Source organism: Aphelocoma coerulescens, chromosome 9 (assembly GCF_041296385.1).
Source record: "Aphelocoma coerulescens isolate FSJ_1873_10779 chromosome 9, UR_Acoe_1.0, whole genome shotgun sequence".
NCBI lineage: Eukaryota > Metazoa > Chordata > Aves > Passeriformes > Corvidae > Aphelocoma > Aphelocoma coerulescens.
In genome coordinates, this window is record NC_091023.1 from 21,320,126 (window position 1) to 21,333,601 (window position 13,476).

Here is a 13,476-nt window from a genome sequence, read left to right on the forward strand (position 1 = left end):
CTGCTGTCTGGCCTCTGTGTGTTTGCATGGGGACAGAGAGAGGGAGAGAATAGACTGTGCAGAAAAAGTAAATTAGATGAAAACACTGATAAAAATCTGATTTTTATTCCAAGTCTGATAATTACAAAGCCTGCAGTAAATTTAATGGATTTCTTTGCAAATTCCATCAATACATTTCCATGCAAACACTCTGTATTTTGACAGCTGGTCAGGTTTCAGAATATGCCAAAATGCTCCAAAGTTTCAGCCTTAACAACAACCGCCATTGACAAAAAGCTTGAATTCAACAAGCCAAAAGGGAAGCAAGCACTTGGCAAATGACAATTGCTCTTACCAGTAAGAGGGAGATATTTGATTTTTCTGTTTAAGAATCCCCAAGGGGATACAATTGTAGATATACACACAAACTTTAACCTCACTTTTGCCTGATGTAAGAAATAGGCACAAAATTGCCAGGAAGATCTTTTATTCACCAGTTCAAAACAAGAACCCAGCCTGTCTCCTACAGCTTTGGCACCAAAGCACATCATTAGGCACCAAAGTTGGTTCTGAGAACCAAAAAGGCAACAAAAATTACTGTCTATGGCAATATCCAAAATACACCGGATTGCACAGCCTCTGCAAGCCAGCTGCACACCTTTTTCCTTAATAATTATCTCCACAGAAAAGAAAAATAGTTACTGGATCAATATTCACTTGATGCAACAACCTTTGTGTAGTAATGTCCATGTACTTTCCCTAAAAATTCTTCTGGGGAACACCAAATTAACACCACCTCCCTAAGGAAGCACCACCTACGTGCGACTCTACTGCAGCACAAAGAGAGATCCACCCCTCATGCTGACACCCGTGTTCAAAATCCATTTGAATTGTTTAAGAACAACTTGTACAAGGTCAAGTCTGTCACAGTCCTCAGTGTGTTCACAGCCTGACATTATTTCTGTGTAAGAAGGGAAACAAAGCAGATGTGTCACTTCAGAGCTGTGTTTAACTACAAAAAGGCTTCTTCTCAAGGCTGCAATTATAACACAAACCCCAGCTCATCATCTTTCAGCACTAATGATAATTTTCAGAGGGCTCTCGGACTACGAAAACAGAACTTTACCTGGAATTAGGTTTAAGAGCTCTCAGTTTTAGGCAAATCTCTTCCTAAACAGAGCTCTCATCTTGAAAGCACAATAACTGCATGGGACAGGAAGCACACATTTTCTTCCTTTAAGTGAAATGCTTGATTTGCTTCTGTTCTTCTTGTGTTTCTTTTTAGAAGCATGAAATACACAGAGACAAAACATGTAAGATACAAATCTAACCCAGCCACCATACATATTGAGGATAAAGCATGCAAACCCTCGGAAGTCAGTCTTCATGAGCTCAAGAGATGAGCCAGTGTCAACCCCTATGTAGTGACAAGGGACCTCAGCCCATCCTCCCAGGTTGCCAGGCAACCATTCCTGTATCCTTGACTGTATTCATCAGCCATTAAGCACCATCAGGCTCCCTTTCTTTTCTCCCTCACACAGGCTCCCACTCTCAGAGATGGATGAAAGGGAGAGGGAAGTTAAACAACATGACTTTCTTTCCAAGCAGAAGCAGCATTCTGAGTCTTAATAGCTGATAGATTTCAGCCAATTCACACAACTCAGATAATTGCTTTGTAGTGAAAGGTACAGCATGACTGCAAGGTATGGTTGTATTAGGAAGAGGGTTCTGTTAAAAGGTGACATTAATGGACATCATCTAATATTATCAGACAGTACTAAAGTGCCCTTTGAATTTGTAAAAATTAAAGCAACAGATGACAGGTTTTTTTAAATCCGGAAGAATGGCATTCAACATGAGGAAGTGCTCTTCTAAACCATGCCAAGGTAAATAAAAACCAACTGATCGGAGAAGCAGAAATGTGTTATCGTTAACTTATTCCAGGGAAACAAACCAGTACTTCAACCACTGGAAGTACTGATCCAGCTCTTAGTATCAAAATACACCCCACCTCTGAAGCAGTTGTCTCTCTGTCTTCCTCAAGCCACAGGTTCAATTCCACTTGCAGGCACTAGCAGGGCAGTCCTGCAGCCCCAACAGAGCTGGGCAGTGCAAATGAAGGTGAAGATTCCTCCCCTCCTAGCCCCAGGCTGAGCCCTCAGCCACAGCAGCTCTCATCCAGCTCCTTGCACTACAGCCCAAGTGTCCCCAGTGGCACAGGGCAAGTGGCAGGGCCACGCTGAGGACAGAGGGGAGGACACAGCTCTTTCAGCTGAAGTCCACTCTTGTATCACCTTAATGCTGCCATCAAATAACCAACAGTTATTGGATCTGATTTGGTTCTAGAAGTACCTGGCACTTAAGGGCAAATCCTGGGCCCTTAAACCAAATACATAAACCCTTAAACTGAACATACTTTGATGGTGAATATTTCCAATTTATTGTGCTCCTGGAACCTGGGTCTATGGCACGTGCCAGTACCACAACCCTAATTCTGGGATATGAAGTAGTAGGTAGTTTCTGTTATGTTTACTTGCATTGGTTAAATGTGGGGAAAATAAAGCTTTTTGAGTACAGCAACTTCAGTGGTGCCTTCATCCACAGACACAGCAGGGCATGGAGAATAGAAAATTTCAAACACTAAAAATTACCCATTCTGAGTGATTTCAATGAATGAACAAGACATGCTAAACATTCCAGTGACTTACAACCATGATAAAGGACACTTAGCTGAGATTAAGAATACTTAGCTGTACTCACAGGTAGCTAACTGTTCACAAAGTTTTCAAAATGATTCTTTTCTGCAGTGATTTCACAAACAAAACAAGCTTGCCACATCCTACTACGGAACACAGCAAGTTAAATAATTCTGGAGGAGAAAGACTAAAAATATGCAGTTAGAGGATACGTTTTCCATATACATGAGAAATCAAAGCATATACATATATAATGAAAGCTGTAGAGTGCTGAAAATTAGTCTCTGGTTTGGCTCTTACTTTCCTACAGATATTTAATTACCCCTTCATCATTTTCACTGCCTTGCTCCCTATACCAGGAGTATGGTACCATGAAAGTAAAATTAAGAGGAAGAAAAATGTGAATTCCCGTTCTACCAATTTTGTTTGCAACTGAGCTCCCAACCTACAGAAGCTCACAGTTGCAACCTGATTTTCAATTATTTATACTTTGTTGCCTTTTTAATTTCGTATTTTCCATTCAATTAGAATGATCTCTCCTTCATATGCATATTCAATTTTCAGACAAAACCAGACAGTTGCCAAGGCAGTATGCAAGACACATAAGCATTCATGCCACTGTCTGTCATTTCTTTTAATTACTGAAGCCAAACCCAAATTACTGGCTTATGCTTACATTTTATTTTGACTCAATTTTAAGTTTTCCAACTTAACTCTTTAAAATACTTTCTTTATTCTGAGCATGTGATAGCCTCACATTTCTTCCAAGCTGAACAACGACCATGATGAGAAGTTAGAAGAGGTGTTTGATAGGTTTTTTTTTTCATTTACCTTAAAGCCAAGATGGGATCAGCTTTGTAGAGACTTTGTCACGAAGGCATATTTTCAATCTGGCCTCTACACTAATTCCCTGCAAAAAAGGAACACATCACATCTTATAATACCACTCCTTGAAAGAGAAAACTGACCATTTGCAATGATGCAAACTGTAAATACAAATAGAAGATGTGTTTTCCTGACACAGCAGCAAAGTAGAACATATTTCGAAGCATGATGATACTTAGGAAAAATTTTTCTTACTTAAAGAAACCAAATGACTGCCTAAAATGTTAAAATCAATGTCCTTGTATCCAGCAAGGTCTGTTTCACAAAAGCAGCTGATTCCTCAGTAGGGAGTTTGTGGTGGCACTTCTGCTATACTACAAAACACTGAACAGTAAACAATTGCCTTGGTTACCCATCAGTAAACTGGATGTGTTCTTATAACAAAAAAAAAAAACCCAAACCACTGATATTATGATAATTTCAGTTTTTCACCTATTTCCCAGTAACAATCTCATTATCACCCATATAAATCTCCCTCCTTCTTTTAATGAAATTCAGGACTTGTCAATGTGTTCTTTCCCCAAGCAAAACAAGGTAGCTGAGTACATATTTAAAACGTCTCTGTGCATCTCACTGAAGTTCAGTTGTAATCAAGGCTTTTATAAAGATTCCACAGATTGCTCCACTAATAAGCTTTCATTGCTGCACTGCATAAATTATACAACAGAGGGGGAAAAGGACCAATAGCAACCAACTTTTGTCATAACCTTCTGTGAACACAACCATATAAGAAGTAATTAAAAAAAAAAAAAAAAAGAGAGAAATGCACCATGACTGCTTAAGGAAAGACTGTGGCACTCAGTGCCATGGTCAGTGGTGTTGGACCTCAGAGGTCTTTTCCAACCTCATTGATTCTGTGACTTCTTTTCAATGTCCAAAATGCAGAACCCACCCAGCTCTTCCATTGCTGCATTTTGAAGGACCACAACCAGCACTAATCCAAATAAACAAATAACACGCTGAACTAGCAGAAGTTCCATCTTCCAGACACTTGGACTTAATATAAATTTTACTGATTTTACAGTTAAAGCAGGAATAGCAATGTTAGACTAGGATGCTCAGAGCTTTGTACAGTCAAGTAAAACTGAGAGAAGAATACCAGTCCTAAAGGAAATTCATGTTTTGCCCTCCAAAAACCCAGCCCCTCTTTGCAAAGACAGTTGACAATGAACTGCAGCAAAGCAGCAAAAATTTAAACTGAAGGATGGATTTACTGAGGTCCGAAAATCCCATTTCCTTGACAATCATAAATACAATATTCTACTACTCTTCTGCAAAACAATGCCTCTAGACTATACAGCTGCTGTAAGCACATATTAAATGCATGATCTTACTGGGCAAGATAAAAGGAAGCTGAAAAAAATAACAAAAAAACCCCCAGTCGTTTCCCTGGACCAGAAAAAAAAACTTATTTGCTCACAGGTCCCAGATAAAAGCTTCACGTTCAAACATTTTATCTTTCTTACAGTTTTACTGCTCAAAAGATGAACTATGAGATTAAATCCAACTTTCTATTAAGCTCTAGAGACAGTCACATGCCATGCAAGTCATAAGACTTCAGAGTTCGGACACAGTAGTAGATATTGAATATATCAGGGAAGCATTTCAAAAAGGCATTAACACTAATAGGGCTTACATATGTGTATCAAGGGAAGAATAGCTGCAAATTATGACGCTACTCAGTCCTGACCCAGAGGTACAGAAAGAAGCTGTCTGTGTAATTCCACAGAATTCTGAGAGATTCTCCTAAATTCACCCACTTAGAAGGCTGATTTTTTTTTTTTTTTTTAAGCATTTACTGAGAGGAAAAGAAGGGATGGAAAAGAAAAAAGATCAGATCATACACTAATCACTCAAATGTGGTTGTGTTTTACCAGTTTGAAGAACAAGTGCTGGGCAAATTTAGCAGACACAAAGTGGGGGCTTTTTTGTTTGTTTAATTGAAAACCAGTGGAAAAAAAAACTCACAGTGAAAGATTCCACAAAACGTCAAGAGATTATAGTTTTTTCCTGTCTCTCACATTTGGACATGAAGAACATTTTAAGTCTTTTTCTGCCACCATGACTAATAACTGCAGGTGCTCACACCCCTATATTTTCTACATACACAGTTACAAAGGGGCAAAACAATTTGTCTATTGACATAATAACAAGATTCAGGATCAGGGAACTGAAAACAAAAGGTCATGTTTCAGTTTTACCAGCTGGAGCCATTTATTTCATTAGTGACCACCTTCCTTGGTAAGAATGACAATGTTCATCACATGCTTTGAAATTTTTGTCCATGCCACCTATATACAACTTTTATGCAGCTAGCAAAGGTACAGATAATGACTGAAGTAATTTCAGTAGGGAAGCATTAGCCCAAGGAAAAAAAGTCCTGTTGACAAATCCTGAAGAAATTATTCACTCCTCAGCAAAGTTTGTGTCTGAGAAGGTAAGAATTTTTTGCTGGGAGAGAATATTGCAAATTAGAGCAGAAGTCCTATTTCACTTAAAATTCCTGTGTTTCACATGAGGCTCAGAATTCAGTGGGTAGAGAAGGCAGGGGAGGAGGGAGGGATAAAGGATACAACAGCTCGTGGATTAGATGTTGCCACTTTCAATCCATCATCACATTTTCTCAGATTATGAAAATGAATTTTTCCCAGTAGTACATTTTATGCCTGACAGATTACAGATCAGTTTACACATTCACAATTGGAGCACTCAGATTTTACAAAAGTTCAGGTCTTTTGAGACCAGCATTTGTTATATGGTCTGACATGAGTCAAGAGAAACATTCTATGAGACAATGCCAGAGACACTTTCTGGCAATGAAATGGGTGAAGTCACAAACTCCTTAATGATCTCTGCAGCCAGCCTGAATTTAACACATTTTCTTTGACATTACAGCTGGCTCAGAAAGGTCATTAGACTATTATATCCACTGTTATGTAGAGCAGCACTATACACATGTAAAGTTTCTATAGCAACACTTTCTTAATTCACTCTTTAAGCAAAACACCAATTAGCTTTTTATTATAGCCAATTAAAAAAATCTGCACACTAATTGACAACCTCTCTACACAGAATTTAAGCTTATGCAAAAGAAAATTGCAGTAAAATCTTTTATGGTAATAGCTTACTTCCTATTCTCCCCTCTTAAGAGAACAGTAAATTATTCGTCATAGGGGCTGAACATTTATTTTCCAATGTAAAACCCTTTAGACACACAGAAGTAACCTATCCTGATATGCCTTAAATTTGAGGAGAGCCTAAAGATCACAGGTTTCAGAAAGGCATCAGAAATGTAATCAGCTGACTTATTTCTGCATTGCAGGAAACTGGGCATTGGCCTGTGCACCTGGAGATCGTGCAAGAGGCAGCCAGCAAAATGTTTCTCTTTCTGAGTAGCCAAGCATGTTGAGCCAAATGAGAAAGACAGCAAAAAAACACTAGCAAAAGTCAAATTTAGCAGGGCAGAAAAGACATTTTCATTTCCTTCGTAGTACTTAGTGTTGGTTTTCTCAGATGTCTTCTGCACAGCTGGTGATGACAGCTTCTTTGTATGTCACTTCGTAGCAAATATCAAGACATATTAGTCAGAAACCAGTCAGCGAACACAATATAAAAAGGAACTCATCATGATGCAGAGTATCAGGAGAAATAATCAACAAGAAAAGCTAAACCATCCTTTTTGGTAAGATCTTCTGCAGGAAGCTGCATAAAAAACATCATTCCCCTTACAGTTCTTCCATGTGAGGCATCGGGATTCCCCTTACTAATAAATAAATAAATACACATAGAGAATGAGGTGGCAGATGGCTCCTCTGACAAACTCGGCATGCCCCAATCAAGAATTAATGGTACTTGAGGTATCAGTAGGTCTGCTGGTTCTTAAGGACACACTACAGAAACTGCTCCTATTCTCACCATCTTATCTGCACCCACTCTCTTACAGCACAGTATTGACACAGAAACCTAAGGCATCTCAGAAGTTACGTGGGGAAACCAAAAGCGTTTCCTCGAAAGGCTGACAAATAGAAAGAGGAGTTACAGTGGTCTTTCAAATCTACCAGTGTAGAAGAGAGATCAAGGTATCCACACATGTGAAAGACATCACTGTGTGTAACCTTGGAGTTGCCACAGCATGGGAAGGGTCTGGATACACGGTCAGGCTGTACAGTACACAAGGATCTAGCCCCAAAGATAAGGGACTAGAGCCAAGCAGCAGAGTTACAGGCTTTTATTCTCAGGTCTTTAGAGAGGTAAACTCCCAAACGGTTCCCTGAATTGCCAGGAAATGGGAGCATTTTCAAGATCTAAGCCTTCCAAGTGCAAAGTGCCCACTGTCAGATGCAGAGCTCTACCTCCTGCAGGGAGCCTGTCGTAGTCCAAGACACTGTGCACGGTGTTGCACACAGAACAGGTACTAACTGAAACTAATGCCACCATTTGCTGTCCCAAGACTTTGAAGATTTCTCCTCTAGTAAACCCTTGTGACCAGCATCTCACCAAAATATGGTCACAGTTCACACACCCCTGCACTGAACATCTCTCTCTGCCCTTGAAGGAAGGAGAGCAACCCATGGCCCAAAACAAGACCTGTCAGTCACAGTGATGCAGGAGTGAATACTAGGGAGTACCACAGCAACCAAATAAGCTTTTTCCTTTTTTAAATTTTTTTTTAAGCTTTCTGCATTGGCATCTCAAGCCATTTAATATTTCAAGCCAGTTGCTCCACCCTGCCAGTTAAATATTACACACACACTGTATTCGAGGAGAAGGCTTAGGGCAAAGTTTAAAGGCAGCTGGTAATTATTGGCAGCAGTCAGGATCCCCTTCAGTTGCTTTCCAGGAATGCACATCCCCAGGATCAGAAAGGCTCCAGCTGGTGACAGTCACTTTTCAAATGCATCAGCACCAGGTATCTCTTTCTTGCTGTCTTCCCTGATCTGCTCTTCGCCCAGCCAGCCTGCTCTGAGCAGGCACGTCCATGTGGTCAGGCAGGTGGTGCGTGATGTGAAAACCCTTGAGGGAGTACAACAACAGATATGATTTCTGGCAGTCTCATCCCTGCCAAGAAAACACCTTCAGTGGCCTAAAATATGAACCCAAGCCAGCTGTGCAGCCATCCCAGTCTTTGTAAAAGCAGACAGTTCACAAATCAAGAAGATCAAGCAGGTATAAGCTTCTCCCCTATATTTCCTGTAATTAGGATCAGCGTTCAAAACATCTTCATTAAAAGTACAATTTGCACATCCAGCTGCAGGTAAAGAACACAGAGCTACATTCCACTTTAAGACCACAGAAATAACATTTTTTTCTTGGATTGACTTTTTTTTCCTATTTCACAGGAGAGCTTACTGCAATTAAACTGTCTTTGTCTAAATATAAAAGCTCTTTTCTGTTATTTCCAAGAAGTAATGGGATGGCTTTGTTGCTCTTGTAAATTACTCACCCACTGTTACGATCTACCATAGAACTAAAGTAAATTAAAACAATAGCCAAGGCATCACTGAGAGCAAAGATTTTCAACAGTTTTAAAAATCCTTTTTGACTCCTTTCATTTACTTTTCTTCTTTTGAGACACATAAAACAGAGAAGCATGATTGCAGTAAATTTTGATAACTACCATAGATTTCTCCCACTCTCTCAATGAAGGAAAGTATTTCAGAAAAACCTTCCATCCAAATTTATCTTTTCAATTTCTGCACAATCCCATGTTGGCAATAGTATGCACCCATTACACTGGATGATGAAAAGAAGAATTTAAAGGAAACCATAATTTTCCTGCAACATTTTTCAATCTCTGAAAAGAGGACTTTCTCAATCTCAAGTCTGGACACAGAACCTGAAAGCAAAATGACTGAACAAAAGATATTTTTCTGTCTTCACACCTTGGTGAAGAAAGAAAAGTATCAACTGCTACACTCCAATAATTTGAAGTTACTACCCTCAAAGCTAAGAAAACTCGGTTTTATTACTTTTTAAATAATATTTATATAACACATTTTTACATATATTTGTTTATGGACAATATTATTTATTATATTAATGTTTGAAGTAACTAAACTGTTATCTAAATAATGCTATTTTATCACTGCTCTAATTCTTGGTATTTTATTAAAGATGTATAGCAAGATCTCTGACTTGCAATCAGATCCAGCAGTTAATACTGAAAGGTTCTCCTTCCTTTGTGCTTTCACTACTTTATTTACTAGAAGACTGAAAGTTGGAGGTAGATTCAATAATATTTATAAAACTCCAAACCCTGGATTCCCAATTTCCACATCTGTAAGCTCTGAAATCAGGAACCCTGAGTACACAGAACAAGTGAATGTTATGATCACCATCAAGTTCTTGAGCCATGGCACGACAGAGAAATTGCTGTGTCTTTCTAATGTTCATAAGGTCTCCTAAAACTCACACTTTTTAAATCAGGAAAAATAAACACAACCAATCTCCAGTCCTGCTATTTAAAACTCATGTCTAAAGGATACAATGCATGGTTTTCTATTTTATCATTTTGAAGTTAAATTAAAAGACCTAAACATATGTTAGACTGAGTTGGAAAAGAGGGAAGCATCTCCAAGAATCCCAACATCTTACAGTCAGGAAATTCTGGCCAATTAAAACATAAATGAAAACTGAGGTAAATACAATTAAATATTTCTATGGAGGAACAACACTGTTAAAACAACCCAATCTATCTCCCTCTTCCTATTTCTTTCATCTAAACCTTCCACAAAACATCTAGACATAGTAGTTCTCACATCTTATATTAGGGGTAGAGCAGCATATATTTATATTATATGCACAAGGAAAATCAATAGATGCAATTGAAATCTCAGCAGCACATGCAGTTTGATGGATACACTGCTCTGGGGAGTGCCAGGAGACAGCTGGGAAAGAAATGTCAGTGCCACCAGAGCAACCCTTGCAACACCTAAGGACCCACTCTGCATCTCTGGGCCCCAGAGAAGGGCTGGAAGAAAGAAGAGCCAGTACAAGTCACTACATGAGGAGAAACAGGGAACTTATGTTGGCCTTTTGCTTTGTCTTTGAGATAACAGCTCCAGTGGTTTGCCTTTATATATTCAGATAAAAATAACTGAATATCTATCACTCAAATTAAAGGACACAGATGGCTGCTTTGGACTGAAAGAAAAGGCCAAAGAACCTGGCTTCAATTACAAAGTCCCCTAAGAATAAGCAGAATGTTGTACCTTTGTTGGGTGGAAGGAGCTGTTACCAACCTTCCCTGCTCCTAATGGGATTCCCTGGGGTCTCCTTTTCATCAGTTTCAAAAGGTCAGCCTTTGTCTCCAAAGTGCTTCTTGTCAGTGTTAAAGCCACATTTTGCTCTTTGATACCAATATGAAAGAAGTATCTGCTGGCTTAGACCACCACAAACTGAGAAGAAGCCCCACTGCAGTGTTTCAAAGCAGCAAGTGCATAACACAAGATGACCAAGGGAAGGAAACATCCTGCAGGAGAACAAAATAACTTGCCATGATATACTCAGTGGCACATTTCACTTTCAGCCTGGTCCAAAATGCACTAAAGTTGGCAGAACTTCTGTTGATTTTAACAGGTTTGGGAATATGTCCCGTACACCCTCTGAAATTATATCAGGAAAGGAGTATCAGTTTATCAGGTTTACTGGGCACACACAACATATTTTATCTTTAAGCTTCTCTCCTTTAAGGAAAAGGAAGGTTCACACACTCAGGGAATTCAGACACAAGAAATAAAGCAAATGAGAGGGAAGGCAGATTTCTCAGTGGGAGAACAAAGACAACAGGTTCATCTTCAGAATGGTTTGTATTTTCTCTCTCAGCATAAATAAAAAAAAAACAGATAATATACATTTTATTTTTACTTTTATTCTCATCAAGATTCATCCCAGCTGGAAGAGAAAGTATGCCTCTCTATATAAATAGATTAAATCATAAAAAAAAGCAAAAAGTCAATTTCCAGACTTTATAACTATTTCCCATCTAATAATTTGATGTATTTTGCAACTGCTAGGACCTAGACCTCCCGAAAACCAGGTTTATATAGCATGACTATAGATAATCATCTGCCAGCATTTTTATTAAATTCCTTATATCAGAAGACTTCATAAACTGGAAATTTTATATACATATAATTCCAACAGAAACTTTGTGGGGCCCAAGGGTTTTTTTTTAAGTAAGGAGAAAAAAACAGACCACACCTCTCTCCATCTAGCACACAGCCAGCCAAATTTCAAAAATTAAACCAATTAAAAATTAAAACCAGCAAAGGCTGGGCTGCTGTGTGAAATGTGCTCACCACTGTGGAATCTTCAGCCTCAATCCACCAGTTCTGTCCTGGCTGGGATGGGAGAGCTCAGGGGCTTCAGGGGCTCTATGGGAAAAGGTGACTTTGGCCACTCAGAAAGTTTAAAACCTCCTGTGTCCAGGGAATCACAGAGGGTGTGTGAGCCCAGGATAAGGTGATGCAGCTCCCATGCCAACAAAGAGTATGGAGACAGTTTTGGATACCTTTTTATCTAAGAAAATGTTTTGTGGCATAGAGATGCACCAAGCAGGAATCAGTGAGCTCATCCAGACAGGTTACACACAGCAGTAACTCAGAGCTGGGTGCTAATGAAACCAGGCTGCACTCGAGACACTTATCCTGAATTATGTTGGGTACTCCTGCCCAGCCCTAAATTGTGCTCCCTCATCCCACCCTTCAGGAGACACTGCAGTTAAGTCATCCTGTGTTTTCACAAAGGGGATGGACAGGGAGAAGAGCCCCTTCTTCCCCTCAGAACCAATGAAGCACTCCTGAGACAAAGCCTCACCAGGCTGACCCTCCTCTGCCTCACTGCTCAGGATCAGGAGAACTCAATCCTGCCCTGGATTCACCGGGAGAGAAGATGCATGACCTGATCCTGCCTGGAATTTCATGGCTAGGACATGCCACAGATGTGGGACCTACACCCCAGGTCTACCCCTGCCCAGACAGGTCTCTGGGCTTCTCAGCTTCAGACCATTGGCATCTTCTGGTCTTCACCCTCCTTAGATAACCCTGCTTTAGGGATATCCACCAGGTCAGCCACAGCACTAGCAGCCTGCCATCTGTCCAAGGTTAGAGGAAAAATAGGAGCTGATTCATTCTGAACAGTTCAGCTACACTGAGTTTTGCTGACTTATTATTGGTCAGCATATTTATTATGCTAGATATAAATAAAACATTGAACATTGTACTCAAAATATCCCAAATAGCCTGCAATTCTCCTACTTCCTGAGCAAATTAAATGAGTTTTCGCCCCAGTAGCTTTTGCTTTTTTTATTGTTATTAAAGAACCAACACAGAGAAAAGCCATGACAAACTATGTCCTTTCTAGGGAGAAAAAAAAAAAAGAGTGTGGGGGGGAAAGGGAATAGCCATGAGATGATACAAACTGACAAACTTACACTAGTGCTGTAAGCTGAATGCTGTGCCATTGTTGCTGTCACATTATTTCGGTAATCCAATTAACTTCTGATGTTGTCAAATGCAAAATCAGAATGGGTTTGCACAATGTGTACTTACACACAGAAGTAACACAGTTATACCAATTTCTATTAGCCTATGCTGTTAAATACCCTCAAAGGCCAAGGGTAAAAGACTTATTTTACAGCAGTGATTATGAATTCCTGTAGCTCAGGAGACAAGTATTGCAGGTGGTGTCCAACAACAGTAAATAACTCTGAAATCTCATTTTCTTGCTTTCTAAGTAAACCCACTGCACTACTTGTTTGCAGTTTGCTGCCAAACTTAGCCATGTCACCAGCAAGTATCAATAAAGATCCTATTGATTTAAGAGTATGCATTGCTAAAAGTCAATGTTCCAATAGGTGGAACAGGGGCGGCATCAGAATTGCAAAATCCTGATTAGTCGAGCATCTAAACCAAAA

General features: G+C 39.5%; 1 protein-coding gene across 15 annotated transcripts in view; it reads right to left on the reverse strand.

Annotated features, from left to right (window-relative positions):
* Window positions 1-13,476, reverse strand: part of NAALADL2 (N-acetylated alpha-linked acidic dipeptidase like 2) — a 432,075-nt gene that overhangs the window by 322,588 nt on the left and 96,011 nt on the right. For 11 of the 15 annotated variants that reach the window (XM_069025076.1, XM_069025081.1, XM_069025080.1 and 8 more), the window contains one exon: window positions 3,507-3,585. The exons of the other annotated variants lie outside the window; for them this stretch is intronic. The gene's annotated coding sequence lies outside the window, so the exon portion shown is untranslated. The remainder of the gene's footprint in view (window positions 1-3,506; window positions 3,586-13,476) is intronic. 15 annotated transcript variants of the gene reach the window in all.